Source organism: Gorilla gorilla, chromosome 2, assembly GCF_029281585.2.
Source record: "Gorilla gorilla gorilla isolate KB3781 chromosome 2, NHGRI_mGorGor1-v2.1_pri, whole genome shotgun sequence".
Classification (NCBI taxonomy): domain Eukaryota; kingdom Metazoa; phylum Chordata; class Mammalia; order Primates; family Hominidae; genus Gorilla; species Gorilla gorilla.
This window is the reverse complement of record NC_086017.1, coordinates 191,015,130-191,031,349: the sequence shown is the minus strand read 5'-3', so window position 1 is coordinate 191,031,349 and position 16,220 is coordinate 191,015,130. Positions and strand designations below refer to the sequence as shown.

Genomic DNA, 16,220 nt, shown 5'->3' with positions numbered 1-16,220 from the left:
AGGGTGTGCCCCATTTTGTATGTTCACCTCTGCAGAGTTTACCTTTAAGATGTTTACCTCATCAGAATCCATTTTTATAATATTTAGTATGCCTTCTGGTTCCATAATTGTATGGTGTTAGAGTGATGTTGGAGGTGGTGAAGGTAGTGGTAACAGTGGTGGTGGAGGTAGAGATGCAGGAGGTGGTGGATTGATGGAAGCGCTGGAAGGAGAGGTGGAGATGGTAGAGGTGGTGCTGCCAAGCAATGCTAGAACTGGTGGATCCCACCCCACTTTCCAGATGAGGAAACTGAAGCCCAGAGAGGAGACAACATTATCATTTCACACAGGAGAAACATTTCTCTGCCTCTTTTCTGTCCCACTTGCACAAAACCTGGTTAATATTGGGTAGTCCTAACAAATAATACCAAAACTCTTGAACTAAGGTTCCAGAGTTACCAAATCCTTACAACCAGGTACTCAGAAAAAATTAGGACATTCTGCTTTCCCCAAGCCAAAGAACTGACCTGACTTCTACCTCATGAGGCTACATGTGTCCTATATACACTGCAAGGGAAACCCCAAAGCCTAGGTTCTGTGTAGTTGGAACTAGGGAACACACTGGTCTTTCCTGGAGAAATAAAATTAAGATGATTGGTCATTATATTATTATGGTTACATGAAAGGAGGCCAGAGTTGAAAGATGATAAGTGTGCTTGCAGGCAAAAATGTCCAGTGCTTCTCAGAGGCTATTTTTTTCAATAAACTTTTTTTTTTTATTTTGGAGTAGTTTTAGATTTACAGAAAAGTACAAAGATAATACACAGAGTTCCCATGTACCCCGCATGCTGTCTCTCCTACTGTTAACATCTTACATTACTGTGGTACATTTGTTACAACTAATGAACCAACCTTGGTCCTTTGGTACTTACTATTAACTAGACTCCACACTTTGTTTGGATTTCATCCGCAGTTCCCTAAATATAAAACAATATGAACTTTTTACTTTTGTAACATGGTAAACTCCATCACACAAGATGGCCTGAAGCTCCTTCAGGGTAGGCTCTAATTATATACATTTGTTCTTATTTCTTTTAGCACCTTGTATATGTGTGTATATATATATATATATATATGAGGGGCACAATAAACGTATTGACTGATTATGCTACTCTAATACCCCATTGATTCTGTTTTAGTACAAGATAATTCACCAACCTCACTCAGTTTAGTAATAGTTTTATATACCTAGAATATAAACGAGTAGCAAAGGTTACTCATGCTCTCATGTAAGCTGTCAAGTGTATTCCTCTTACTTTTCTTTTCAGAAAGCCCAGCCTAAATCTCAGAGCTGAAGATAGTGGTGATAGCCATGGAGTAAAGGGTTAAGCTTTTCAAGGTGATGCTAAAGAGAGCTCAACAGAGAAAGGCTGGTGGCTCAAGACCCCATAAATCCCTGCTCTGCTTGACTCTTCTCCTTGGTGACTAGGCTCTTGGAGAGGTACATGGCACCCTGTCCCTTCTCTCTAGGGTACCTACACATAATTGTGTCCAGCCCTTCTAGCAAAGGCCTCATTTTTTCAGAACTCAGCTTCCTTTACAAATTGAAGGTTTATCTGGAAAGTTAACAGGGCAGAATTAAGTTACTCAGAACCAACATAAAGGAGAAAATCATAAGACCCAGAGCTTAAGTTTAAAATGAAAAGCAGCTCCTTTTGATGAAATAACAATAGCTAACATTTCCTAAATGCCAGGCACTATTTTACTGGGTTTATTAACTCACTTTATTTTCTAAGAATCCAAGAGATAGGTTTTCTCTTACATATGTAGAAACTTCTTTTATTCCTTTGTCTTCCACATGTTCAAGTACATAGATGAATCCCATCTGACATATATTAGTATATTGCATCTTGAAAAATAAAGTACATTGACAGCATATGAACCTGATTCCAGAACCCTTGAAAATAATGACAGGAGAAAAATATAATCAATAAGGAATCATTTGGCTCAACTCCACCACTCTCACTACCCTATCCCCATCTCCTTCTTACCCACACCAACAGAAACACACATACAACATACAGTGGACTGCCATGACAGCTACTGTCTTGATTCGTTTTGTGTTGCTATAACAAGATACCTGAGACTGGATAATTTATAAAGAAAAGAGAGTTATTTGGCTTACAACTCTGGTGGCTGGGAAGTCCAAGAAACGTGGTGCTGGCATCTGCTCAGCTTCTGGTGAGGGCCTCATGCAGCTGGCAGAGAAGCAGAAGGAAAAGTGGGTATGCCAAAAAAAGAAAGAGCCAAAATGAGGAGGAACTTCACTTTATAGCAACCCATTTTCACACTAACTAATCCAGTCCCATGTGTGAGAATTCACTATCACAAGAATAGCATCAAGCTCCCCATGATGGTGGAGGCCCCATGGTTCAGATGCCTCCCATCAGGCTCCACCTCTTAAAAGTTCCACCTGCAACATTGCTGCCCTGGGAATCAAGGTTCCAACGTGAGTTTTGGTGGGGACACTCAAACCATGCAACTACCAAAATAATTGTGACTACCTGCAAATTTTTATAGATAGGAAAAGAATTACTTGGTTAACTCTAAAAAACATGTATTTCTCATTATTAAAGTGATATATGCTCATAGTAGAAAATAAACAACAGAAAAATACAAGTTTTGAAAAGAAAGCGAAAATAACCCAAAAGCACATCCCGCATGGGGTGGAGGCCCCAGTGGCCCAGATGCTAATGGTAGAAAATAAATAACAGAAATATATACGCTCATGGTAGAAAATAAGCAACAGGAAAATACTTACAAGTTTTGAAAAGAAAGCAAAAATGATCCATAAGCACATCCCACAATGCAGTCATTTCTACTATTTTGTTGTAGCTCCTACAAATCTTTTTTTCTTTGTGTATATGGTTTTCTTTCATTGAAGTCACACTGCATGTACACTTTAATTCTGAAACTTTTTTACATAGCATTACACAGTATTTTTTCCCATGTTATTATAAATTATTCAAAAGTATCATTTTTGTGACTAGGGTAGCATGTTTCGTATTGTAAGTCAGGACTCGAGTAAGTCTGCCCCTCTGCCCCTTTGCCACTACACTGCATGCAACTCTTTTTTTTTTTAATTCTCATATAATGAAAAGATCATACAGGCCTTCATAAGCTTGGTTTCACTTCTGGGTTTATTCATGGCCAAGTTATTTCTGCCAAAATCAGGTCCTTTGCTATCCAAAATGCTTTAATATTGACATCTGACCATTTATAACAGGAAGGCACATAAACACAGTGACTCTCTAATTTATGATACTGAACTAGTAAAAAGAAAATGCTTTTTAAAATACATTAATACAATCAAATGCTACCACATAAGAAAATCAATATTTTTGAGATGATAGTTTCCAAACAATTAGAGTATTAGTATTGAGCCCTTTTGTGTGTTCAGCAAAAACCCAAACAAGGAGAGTAATAAACGGCATAGGGAATACAAATTGATATTAGATTCATAATAATATTTTCTGGTTAGATAATTTTTATTTGCTTGATGTTATGTCAGTGGAAATAAAGTGGAGAGAGTATAGACTTTGAAAACAATAACTGAATTCAAATTCCAGGTTTGCCATTCTGTAATTTCATTTTTTACTAGGCAAGTTGTTTAACCTCTGAGACTCAGAGACCTCACCCACAAAATAAGGTTCACAGTGTCCACCTTATCGTGTCATTTGTGCTAAGGATTAATTGAGACAATGTGCATGAAGGTTCTTAGTGCATGGTACATAACAGAGGCTTCATAAATGATAGTTCTCACTACCATTTCTTTTCCCTAAATAGCCTGGTTTATTCAACAGACATTTAGCTTAATCCCTGGTTCAGTACACATAATCTTTCCAATCCTCCTTCCTTCCATATGTATACATAGATCTTGCCATATCCACTTGTGCAGAAATGTGCTATATGTAAATGCAAATTTTACTCTATGAAAATACATATAAGATATCCTCCAGAGTAGCAGCTATTCATATGCATGAATTGTATGCCAACCTGCTTGATCTGGATAGAGTTGGTGCAGGCTGGACGTAACAGCAAGCTGGCCGGAGCATTTGCTCTGCTCATCAATCGCCGAGCCAAATTCGGCAGATCTGCCTGGCTTGTCAGAGAGGATATCCCTTTCTTCTTTTGTGTCCCATTGGGTCTTCTGAGTCCTGGCACAACCTTCCCAGCTAGAGAAGTGTTCTGCCATCAGGCATGTCAGAGTGGGTCACAATTCAAACATAGGGAACAGACTGCAATCTAAAGCAGTGCTACTCAAGGTGGTCCTAAGACCAGCAGATCAGCACCACCTACAAGCAAATATGGGGACTCTGCAAAGGCCTACTGAATCAGAATATCTGAGGGTGAGGCTCTTCAGGTGAGCCCGATGCTTGCAAAATTTTAATTTAAAGTGAAACTTCATTCATTCAACAAATGTTAATGGAGCTCCTGCCTCTCTCCCCATCACTCACTTGTCACCAAAAACACTAGCTTCCTTGCTGAACCTTGAAACAGGAAGAGGAAAAGTAAAGATTTTTGATGTAACTACCCAGAACAGTTAAAATTCCATTTGTATTTCATCAATGTTCCTAGTTCCAATTTTCAGACTAGTTTCCAATGTCTTTTAGAATTTTAAAAATTCAGTTAAAGTGCTTCTTTTTAGCAATAGAAATTTCACTGGTATTGAAATTAGTTTTCTCAAAAAAAAAAAGAGAATTGTATATGGCTCCATTATCTCCAGTCACTTCATCTAGGACAAGCTTCCCCAGAAAATGCCAGCATTAGCAGCATGAGCTGGTGCTGTGGATGATAGCTTTGGCACAGAAGGCACACGTGCATATAGCACTTACGCAGCAGGTGGCCATAATCATTTCCATGACTGGCTGTCGATTTCCTGGTAACAAGAGTCGCTTGGGTACATGGGCAGGACAAACACACATGGTCCAGAGCAGCCATCAGTGCTAAAAACAATTCAAAATATATGTGGATCAAAGTCAGGGGTCATTCATTATGTTAACTGAAATAGGCCAGGTGCAGAAAGGCAAATACCATGTGCTCTCACTTATATGGGGAATCTAAAAAAATTGAACTCATAGAAGCAGAGAGCAGGGTGGTGGTTACCAGAGGCTGTGGGTGTGGGCTGGGGGGAGTTGGGGATATGTTGGTCAGAGGATACAAAATTTCAGTTATTTAGGAGATCGGGAGATCTATTGTATACCATGAGGACTATAGTTACAACAATGTATTGTATTCTCAAAAATCTCTAAGAGAGTAGATTTTTAAGTGTTCTAACCACAAAAATGCTAATATATGAGGTAATGCATATGTTAACTAACTTAAGCTATTCCACAATGCATGCATATTTCAAAACATCATATTGTACATGATAAATATATGTAATTTTTGTCAATTTAAATAATTATTAATTTTTTTAAGTCTGGGGTCGTGAATTACTTCATCAAAGGTATCTTTAAAAAAGTTAAGAACATGAATAGAGCTTAAATTAACTTTTATTTTTCCAATTTTAAATAAGAATCAAATCAAATAATATTTGAAATCCTATCTCTTGTGGCTTTTCAAATGTCTTATATGCATTCCTCAGAATATCATGAAGCAGAATTTGGCAATACTAAAACATTATTTACCTTTATTTTGTTTAAAACATGAAGATAGATCTTTTCTGGGGAGGTAGGGTTGTTTTGTTTGGGACTTTTTTGGTCTAATTTTAAACTTATCCCTGCTCATATATGAAACTCAAGCAAACGTAAACAGCAAAATAAAAAGCAGCTCAAATTCACCATAGGTAATTGCTGTCAATATTTTAAAAGGTATTCTTACATATATCTCTTTATAATCACACATACACACACACACACACACACACACACAAACTTTATGTAAAAAGGACTATACTATACCTGAGATTTTGAACCCTATTTTTCCCCTGCTCCCTATGTCCTGGAGATCTTCCAGTCTCAGTAAATATAAATATAATTTATCTTTTTAAATAGCTGCATAATGTTTTGTTTACTGGGTTATAATGTATGTATATGATATGTTACCTATTTATAGACAGGTATGTTGCTTCTAGTTTTTATAACTCTAAATAAGATTAGGATAAACATATCCTTGTACATGGAAATATTTTCACATTTCTAATTGTATCACTAATAGAAATAACTAGCAGTGAAATTAGTGATAGAAGGCCATATGCATTTAGAAGTTTGGTTCCATCAGCAATCTGCCATCCAAAAACACTGTCACACTTTTTAATCTTTGCCAATCTGATAGACAAAAATTGATAACTCGTGTTTATTTCTATTTCTTTCATTATAAATGAAGTTAAAGAAAATTGAGTTTAGATACATGTGAACTTAACTGATCATCTCAGGAACCCTCTGGTTAACATTTGAGTTAATTGGGCTGTGCTGTATCCAATGAATTTTTCATTTGTAAGCTTGGAAACATTGCCTCTTTGAACCTCTTTAGAAAAAAAATTATAGCAAGTTTCTCTTAAAAGAAACAGATAAGAATAATTTAAATACATCAGAACATACGGCTTCAGGCATCTTGTCATTTTTCTAAGATATTTATAATCTTGAAAAAAGTATTTGGGAAAAAGTCAAACTTTCCAATGTGGTTCTATCATTATAAATAATTGCAAAAAGCTATTTCGAAGGCAGACTGTGAAGAGATTAAAAGTCAGGAATCCTGGGCGCTCTGTTCCAAGTCTGCCCCCAACCAACTCAGTGACCTTATGAAATCGACTTCACCTCTGTGGTCCTCAGTTTCCTCCTTCAAAAAAAATGGAATGGATTGAATAGATGGCCTTTGAGGCCTTTGCCTCCTGAGATGTGATGATGATCTGCATTCTTAGGACAGTAGCTTTGCCAGGTCCATTATTGACAGAGGTCCCAATCCTGGCACCAATTCGACTCTAGCCTTCTATCTTGAACACAACAATAGACACTCAGCTTAAATCTTGGTCAAATGCAATGAATTCATTTTTTATTTGAAAAACATTTAATAATCTAGACAAGTTGGAGAAATGTATCATTTATTTCTGTATGTGAGTGGGTTTGTGTATTTGTGTGTGTTTTTTAATTTATTCATTTCTTAAACATTTCTTAGGTATGTACTGTCTTATAGGTTACTGCTGGAAATACAAGGCTGAACAGGACAAATATTTCCTTCCTCAAGGAACTCAATATCCAGTGGAGAAATGGACAAATAAGCAAACAGGGATTGTCTGAAAAAAACTGTGCTTAAATAGTAGCGTTTCTTTCTCAAAATTTACATTTGTATGAGGTGGCATTTTCCTTTACCTCAATGTTGCTACAGAGATAAAAATGATGAAAGGTTTAAGCAAGCATAAAATGTCTTTAGAAAAAGCACCAAATATTTGGACCTTTTTTAGAGTAAAATTATCCACTTTGAATGACAGATCCTAACATTTCCTCTTATTTTAACTGCTCAAATAGGATTTCAACAACCAGGAAAGCATGAGGCATATTTAAAGCCCAAACATGGTTATTTTGTCCTAGTAAGTTAGAGAAAGACCAGACATAGTACAGGACAAGTCTCAGGGGTAGTGCCAATCAATAAGAGACTTCTGTGGGTAGGCAAAGCACCATATTCACGGAGCACCACAAACTTCAGTTGTACTGACACCATTGGCCAGTTTCATGGATTCCAGCATGTGGGCAGAGGCTAGCACTGCAGAAGCCAGACTGGGTGATATCAGCATCCTAGGAAGTTGGAATTTTGCTACTAGGAAGTTATTCCATATATAACAGGAGTGCAGCTACTAATCTAGGATTAAGCTGAACTTTAAGCCTCTGGAAAGGAAGTTAGACACTGTCTAGAAAAAAGAATAAGGTATACAAAGCAGTTGATAACAGAAAACAAAAATCAAAAGAGAAACAGTTTTATGACCTAATGCAGTTATTCTCAAACTTCTGCATGCATCAGAATCACCAGAACAGCTTGTTAAAGCTCATATTGCTAGACTCCCACATCTAGAATGTCTGATTCAGTAGGTTTGAGTGGGGCCGAAGAATTTGTTTTCAAAAAGGTTCCTAGGTGATATTGATGCTTCTGGTCCAGGAACCACACTTTGAAAAATACTTACAAAACAGACCAAGAGCTCACTCAGGCTTGGCAACTCAGACATAAAAACCTTGTTTTCAAAATTGGGAGTGTGAAAGGAAGGGGAATATGTGGAAGCCCGTGGTTTTAGCCCCAGCTATGTCCCGGTCTGATAAACAACAAGAGAACCAGAAAGAGCAAGATAGGTCTACGCAGACAGATTTACGGGACAGATTTAAAAAACATGGGTGGGGACAGAGTGACTGACACTGGAGATGTGATTGGTTTGGGAAAAGATGTCATGGGAGTTGAAGGTTATCCATGATCCCAGTTTTAGGGAGCAGGAAGAGGCAGGGGCAGGGGCATTAGGCAGGAACTGATCTTAACGTCCACAGGGACTCATAATCATCTCTCTGAACCAGGGGCGGTTGCTAAATGCAAACATGTGCCTGTTCTTTGTGTATACTTAAAGAGTAGTTCTATATCTAAATTCTGCTCCAAACTATAAGGTTTAATCCTATGAAATTACCAATATTTAACAGCTTCTGACTTACCAAAAAAAAAAAAAAATGGCAACTTCACAAGATGCAACCTAGTGCAATATGAACTGTAAAATAAATGTAATATAGAATATGGACTGAAAATAAATGCAAAATTCTTTATACTTAGCTCTACTCTTTTGTCAAATAAATTTTAAATGAGGAATCAACTTTTAGGTTTTCTATATTTAGATTTAAGTACTTTGAGGATTTTTCCATCACAGATTTTCCATCCTTGAAACCACTTGCACAGAACTGACTCTGATCTGCTGCCCCCTGCTGTCAGCTAGGGAAGCAACCTGATTTTTAACTGTTAAGGAGGCTAGAGCTAATCCTTTAAAAAAAAATCAGGGTTTCTAAACATGTCACTTAGGATTATCCCTTGGTTTAGGTAATCCTTGCCAGTACTTTTCTTCATTAGAAGATTATTGAGACTTGATGGAATAAGTCATTATCATGTGAGCCCTACTGGCCTGACATGTTTCCCTTTTTGGATATAACTTAACAGAGCTAGAAAAGAAGAATAGAATTACAGCTGGATTCTCAGTAACTCACACTAATGACAGGGACAGCTGTTTACAAATTTCAGTCATCAGACTAAGGAGAATGTATGGAAAGGTAATGGCATGGAGGGGCTTCAAGCCTGGATCTTGATGATTTTGCTGGAATGGGTTAGGATTTAATTGCCTTCAGCAAAAACTGGGGCTTGTGCTCCAGTAGTTTTGTTCTTTATGTGATAAAATGGAATGAGTATAAGCCAACTCTAGGTCTTTGCCCTCAATATTTCTCTGTCACATCAAAAGGCACTGCTGGGTTTTTATAAGAATCACTGAGTTTTAGATCTAACACAGAACTGTGCTGCCGGTGGTAAGTGATGGTTGCTTGCAGGAAATGATGGAAAATGCTTAAAATTCAATCCAGAATCAGTTGGAGAGTTGAGATTGTAACTCAGATACACAACTGTTTAAATGCTGTCCACTGCCTACCCACCATTTGTTGTAAATGGTTTTTAAAGGCCCCTCGACACATTGTTTGAAGCTTAAGCTGGGAAGGAAGGGTGTGTGTCCCCAAGAGGCCCTAGCACTGTCTCAGTCCCCACCCTCAGCCATTTGTAAATGGCTCTTTGTCTCCTGGAACCTCCTCCAAAAGGGATGGGTACAGGTGTTCCCGGTTGGATCACAGGCTGAAAATGTTGAGAATGGCTATTCTGAATTATGGTTGTAATTTAATCTGGCAAATATTATTGAGCTTCTCTCTGTAATAAAGTAGGCTCTGGTGATGCAGGAGCATATAAGCCCACCCAAAGGCTCACAATCTGGCTTCCTGTAAGTGCGTGCAAACTGGTTTTACTCAACTATTCCTGAAGTAAAGAGAATTGTTGGCAAATGTTAAACAATTATATGAAAGGAACAGGCAGATAGTCCCTGGACCCACTGATCAACCTTAACATAAATAAAAGTGGGGAAACAAGACCTGTGCATTCAAATGCATTGCCTGAATTGGGATGTGCTGGAAGCTTAACATACAGAGTGAGTTTGAAAGATTTAGTCCCAGAAATATATACTTCATTAATAATATTGTATGATCACATATTGAAATGATAATTTTTGATATATTAGGTTAAATAAATAATTACAATAGAAAAGAAAATTATTGGCTAAAACTCCCCCCATTTAAACAGCAAACTAGTGTGCTAGTGACGTGAGCATTTGCTACAGTTTACACTATTTCTCATAAGATGAAAACCAAAATCTTTAACTTAGCTCACAAGGTTACACAAACAATGGCGAAGGGCAGGTTTTGTTTTTTTAATGTCCAATTCCTTGCAGATTGATGATTTTATAAAGACAATAACAATTAATTTTTCAAATAAATGAAATGAAAAAAGTCACACAAAATGCAAGCCCAATTTTATTATTAGTTTAACAAACATAAAATTACTTTGTGAAATGGCTACAAAAATTTCTACAATGTAGACTTCCAATTTTTATACTTGCCTCATCCCCAGTAAGGTAGCAAACAGTTCACAGTCCACATACCACTCTCTGAGTGACACAGGCTAGCCCCTGCCTACCTCTCTCTCCCTATCACTCTCTGCAGGCAGCCACACTGGCCTGTTTCCCTTCTTAGAACATGCCTCTCCCCTTACACTGGCAGGACTCCCAACCCCTCTGTGCCTAGTTAATCGTAACTATCTTTCAGATCTCAAGCCACAGCCTCTGTCTTTACCCTGAGAGCCTACACTTAGTCAGGGTCCCTGTCTGTGCTCCATTGTACCATGTGCCTCTCTTTATCACACGTTTCACCATTTGGAAGAACCTGAGTCCTTCACTAAGCTGTAAACTTACAGTGATGGCATCAGTCTTGTTCACCAGCGATCCCAAATGCCTAGGACATACTACATGCTCAGTAAATACTTGTTTAATTAATAGATAATTAAAATATAATTTGAGCTCACAAAATTCAAACTTTCATTTTTTAACTGAGAAAACTAACTTCCAGAGAGTTTAAACAATTTGCTTAAAAATTCCAAGGACATATATATTCAAAACTAAGACCCGGATCTGCCTAAGTCCACACCATTACTTTTTTCCTAAACACACTAAAATGGGGCATTACCCAGAAATCATAAAAATTGTTTTGGATGGTGACCATTTCTATGAGTTGAAGCCATTTCCAAAATTACCCGGAAAGTTTACACGGTTAAACAATATTTTATTTTGTATCTACTCATTCATTTCACAGATATTTGTTGAACACCTACCATGTGACAGGCATTACTCTAAATGTTGTGAATGTGGCAGTTGTGGAGAAAGCCCAGGGTTTCCTGAACAGCCTCATTCTAGTTGGAGAGACAACAGCAAACATAGAAAAATACCCATAATTGGCAATAAGTCCTTTGCACAGAATTAGCACGAGATAAAGGGATGGAGGGACTTTGAACAGAATTAGCACAAGATAAAGCAAAGGAGGGCCTATTTTGGATGATGTAATCAGGAGGCCCATCTGAGGAGGTGATGCTTGAATTGACACCTGAATATGAAAAGAGGCCGAGGAGTTCTGGTGGAAGGCAGAAGGGACAGCAACTGCAAAGCTGTGAGGTGGGAACAAGCCTTAGTAAGTTCCAAGAACAGCAAGTGTGGCTGGGCAGGAGGAGGTTCTGACTCCAGGATGAATGAGAAAGTAGGATCCAATCTTGGCTGGCTGGTCCGAGGGCACTGATGTAATCGGATTTGCCTTTTCCTCTGGTTGTTAAGGAGAGCACTGTGGGGTCAGATGGAAACAGTCCAGCAGCAAGAGGACCAGTTCAGGAGTCCAGCTGAGAGATGAGGGCAGGGTAGCAGCAGTGGTGGTGGCGAGAAGTGGTCGCATTCAAGATTTATTGACTCTGCTGATGGATTGGATATTGCAGGTGAGGAAAAAAGAGAACTTGGGATAATTGCCAGGCTTTTTGACTTGAGCAATTGAGTGAATATTAGTGCCAAAAACAGAAATATTGGAAGACTCAGGAGACACATTTGGAGGGGGGAGATTGGTTTTAAATCAAGAGTAAAGCCATGTGTGGAGTAAATAGCACACAGAGTAGACCACAGAGAGAAAAAAATTTTCAATATGGTCCATCAGAAACCTTGTGATGCTGACATTTTCTCTAATAATTTTACCTGCACTTGTATGTTGTGGTATATTAAGTACGTGAATAAGAAGATTTGGGCAGAGTATTAGAATAATTAAATCAAGTAATTGAAACATTAATACTGGCATAGAATATTGGTATCATTTTTCTTTGTTTTGCATAATATCAAGTTAATTTTCCTAAATTTAGAGATAGCGAGTTAAAACTGTTCCTTCATAATATGTAGCACTATTTACAAAATTATTTATTACAGCAATGATTCCGTGTCAAAATAGGAAATAATCTAAATTGTCATCAATAAAGAAAATATAATCTTATAACTGAATATTATTATGCAGATATAACAAAAATAAATTCTTTATGCACTGATGTTGGAAAATCTTTAAGATGTATCCAGTAATAAAGGCAAAGTATACAATAATTGGTACCGTATGTTACTTCTTGTCATTAGAAGGATAGGATAAAAATATGTGTAGTATCTGTGCTCACTTGCATGGACATAAAGAAACTCTGGAAGGACATATAAAAAAAACTAACCACAGTGTTTATGGACAGGGCATGATGGACGGGTGAGCTAGGCAGATGGGGAGAAGGGGCGTGAGGAAGATTTTCTACTGGATGCCTTTTTAAAATTTTTGAACGCTATCAATGTAACACCTATTCAAAAAATTAAGAAAAATAACATTAGGCAGAGTTGAAAGAATGACCAGAATTATTACTGAAAACACACTGTGCTGCCAATAGAAACTTTTTAAGCAAGGCACTTCCACTGGCCTCTGAGCAACCTCCCTGGGAAAGGGAAGATGAGTTTCTGATGTGAACTCTTTCCTCCTTAGGACTTTCTAATTCTTACCTCTCAGATTCTGCACACAGCCTCCCAACTTGGGTAAGAAAGAGAGCTGAAATGTCTAGAATCTAAGATGAAAGTGATAAATAAATAATCTTATTATATTTGCTTGATTGCTTTCTTCTTACTTTGCCAAGTTAAGTGCTTTGCAGTACTTTTTAAAAATTCATTTACTCAAAAAAAAATTATCTCTTATGTGCAACATACTGCTCTATACCCTAAAATATAAAAATTAATGTAATTTCTGTTGACTCTCTTAATACACTTAAGGTATAAGGAGGCAAGGAAATGCCATCCTTTTTGCAGGTAAGTATATTTCCATGGTCCTAAGAGATTATTAGGATCATGGAAATGCAGGTAAGTATATTTCCATGGTCCTGGCCTGAAATGGCTCAGGGCTTAATAAGAACAGCACATGCAGTTTGCCAATTTAGGAGGTGAAATCCACTTGCTTCCATTGCCTTTCTAGGTCATGATAAGGATCAAATTTCACTTTTAGAAAAGACAGCTTGTCTCTCTTCTTACCGTGAGTGTTTGCCGTGGTAAGAGTATGAATTAAATTATTTCAGCTTTACGTTTAGATTTAAAAACATGCTTTCTCTCGTTTATTCATTCCAAAAACATCAATCCTCTCCCAGGGACTCGACATTGATCATAGGAGAGAGGGAGATATGAAGATGACTCCGCTTTGAACCCCGTCCCAAGAAGGTGGCATCTAGCTGGGGAGTAATGGCATGCCCATAAATAACTACAGTACATGGCAGAGATGATCAGTGTCTTAGGAAAGGTTCAGATAAAGAGCCCTAAGGAGACAGGTATCAGCTGAGCTAGCAAAGCAACAAAATCTCATCTCAAGTCCCAGGCAAATGTCACAGAAGTGGTCTAGGTCAAACCTATCCCCGATACTGAAGCCTGAAAACCTAGTCTGAGAGCGGCTTTTCAACCCAGTGTTCCCAGTGTGGCAGCTGAAGGATATCTCTTGATTATATATCTTAGTTTTGAGGTTTTTCTAAGTCTGTGAAGTACATTGCTCACTCTGATGCCTGAGTAGGTTTTGATATTCACTGCCGACGTAAACATGATTTCACCTTATTAGAAACAAATTTAGTTCCATTTTTTCCTGCAAGTAAACAAGGTCAATAACTCTCGTTAGTCCAGTCACATAGATGAAACTCAGCTAAAACTTCTTAAAAGTAACTGCTGATACTTTTTAAACACTTACTGTGCTTACTTTATAAACATTGCTTCATCTAGTTCTTATGTCAGACTTAGAAGTTAGACGGTTATTACTGTGCTCATATTACAGATGAGGAAATAGAGACATAAAGAAATTATCTATAGTCATACTGCTACTAAGTGGGAGAGCTAGGAGTTCAATTTTGATCTGTGTGATTTCAAAACCGTGATCTTAAGCCTTATGCCCGTGATTTTCAAACGTTAGCATGCATAGAATCACTTGAAGGGGTTATTGAAACACAGCTTGATGGCTTCACCCCTAGTTTCTAATTCAATTGTTTGAGAGTGGGCTATAAGTATTTGCATTTCTAACAAGTTCTCCTATGATGCTGATGCTGAGGCTGCTGATGCAGGTGCTGCACTTTGAGAAACTTCTACCAGTGGTAATTTCCCCAGTGTTCTTTGGAGGAACTTGAACCCAATCTCACCGGATAAAATATTTATGCCAATTCTCCCTTTATTAGAATAATCAAGAATTCACCTGAGGGTTTTTTTTTTTTTTTTTTTTTTTTTTTTGAGATGGAGTCTCGCTCTGTCGCCCAGGCTGGAGTGCAGTGGCGCGATCTCGACTCAGTGCAAGCTCTGCCTCCCGGGTTCACGCCATTCTCCCGCCTCAGCCTCCCGAGTAACTGGGACTACAGGCGCCCGCCACCAAGCCCGACTAATTTTTTTGTATTTTTAATAGAGACAGGTTTTCACTGTGTTAGCCAGGATGGTCTTGATCTCCTGACCTCGTGATCTGCCCGCCTCGGCCTCCCAAAGTGCTGGGATTACAGGCGTGAGCCACTGTGCCTGGCACACTTGAGGTTTTTGAACAGACTGACTCACAGAGAATTTAAAGCAAATATCCAAAATATTAAAATTCCCAATTAAATAATTCATTTTCTATGAAATGAATATGAAATTCTTTTTCATGAAAGGCAAGGCCGATCTTTCTACATGAATTATGAAGATTTTTAAATTAGTTGAATAACATTCTGATCACAGCTTATAATAGTTTCAGTGAATATTTTGTCCTTCAAACAGACATATGACATGAGAATTAAGAAAAGGGCTGGGCACAGTGGCTCACGGCTGTAATCCCAGCACTTTGGGAGGCCGAAGTGGGCAGATCACTTGAGACCAGGAGTTCGAGACCAGCCTGGTCAACATGGTGAGACCCCCCATCTCTACTAAAAATACAAAAAAGTAGCCAGCCAGGCATGGGGGCCCGTGCCTGTAATCCCAGCTACTGGGGAGGCTGAGGTGGGAGAATCACTTGAACTCAGGAGGCAGAGGTTGCGATGAGCCGAGACCGCGCCACTGCACTCCAGCCTGGGCAACAGAGCAAGACTCCTTCTAAAAAAAAAAAAAGAAGAAAAGAAAAGGAAGCACTGAAATTCTAAAAACAGCACTGGACAATCAGGAGAAAGCTATCTTCCTGGCACATTTAAATAAAGGAAGAGGTGTTTATCTTACATCCTGCTGTTGTCTCTTCCCATAGCATCTTGTGCTTTCTCCTTAATGGCATTTACCATGCTTGAAATTATTTGCGTAATATCTCTCATCTCTTCCAAATCCTAAACTCCACAAGGATTACATCTGTCTGTCTTGTTTGCCACATTCCCCCAGCCTGGGACAGTGCTTGGCAATATTTGTTGACTGGCTGATTTACTGCTCCGTGATCCATAATTTACAAGCAACAAACCATAATCCCAGCAGTTACAAGTCGGTCTAGTGAGCTCCAGAGAGAACTTTTTACAGAATATACATTATGTGTTGGGGGTGGAGGGGTGAGGAGAGGAGAGGTAATTATGTGAATGCAATATGTTTTTGTGTCCCATTCGTAAGCCTTTTCTGAAGCACATCTCTG

The 16,220-nt window shown here is 38.3% G+C and overlaps 1 protein-coding gene across 16 annotated transcripts in view; it reads left to right on the top strand.

Moving 5' to 3' along the window:
• PEX5L (peroxisomal biogenesis factor 5 like) overlaps positions 1–16,220 on the top strand; it is a 242,110-nt gene that overhangs the window by 99,370 nt on the left and 126,520 nt on the right. The gene's annotated exons all lie outside the window — the stretch shown is intronic.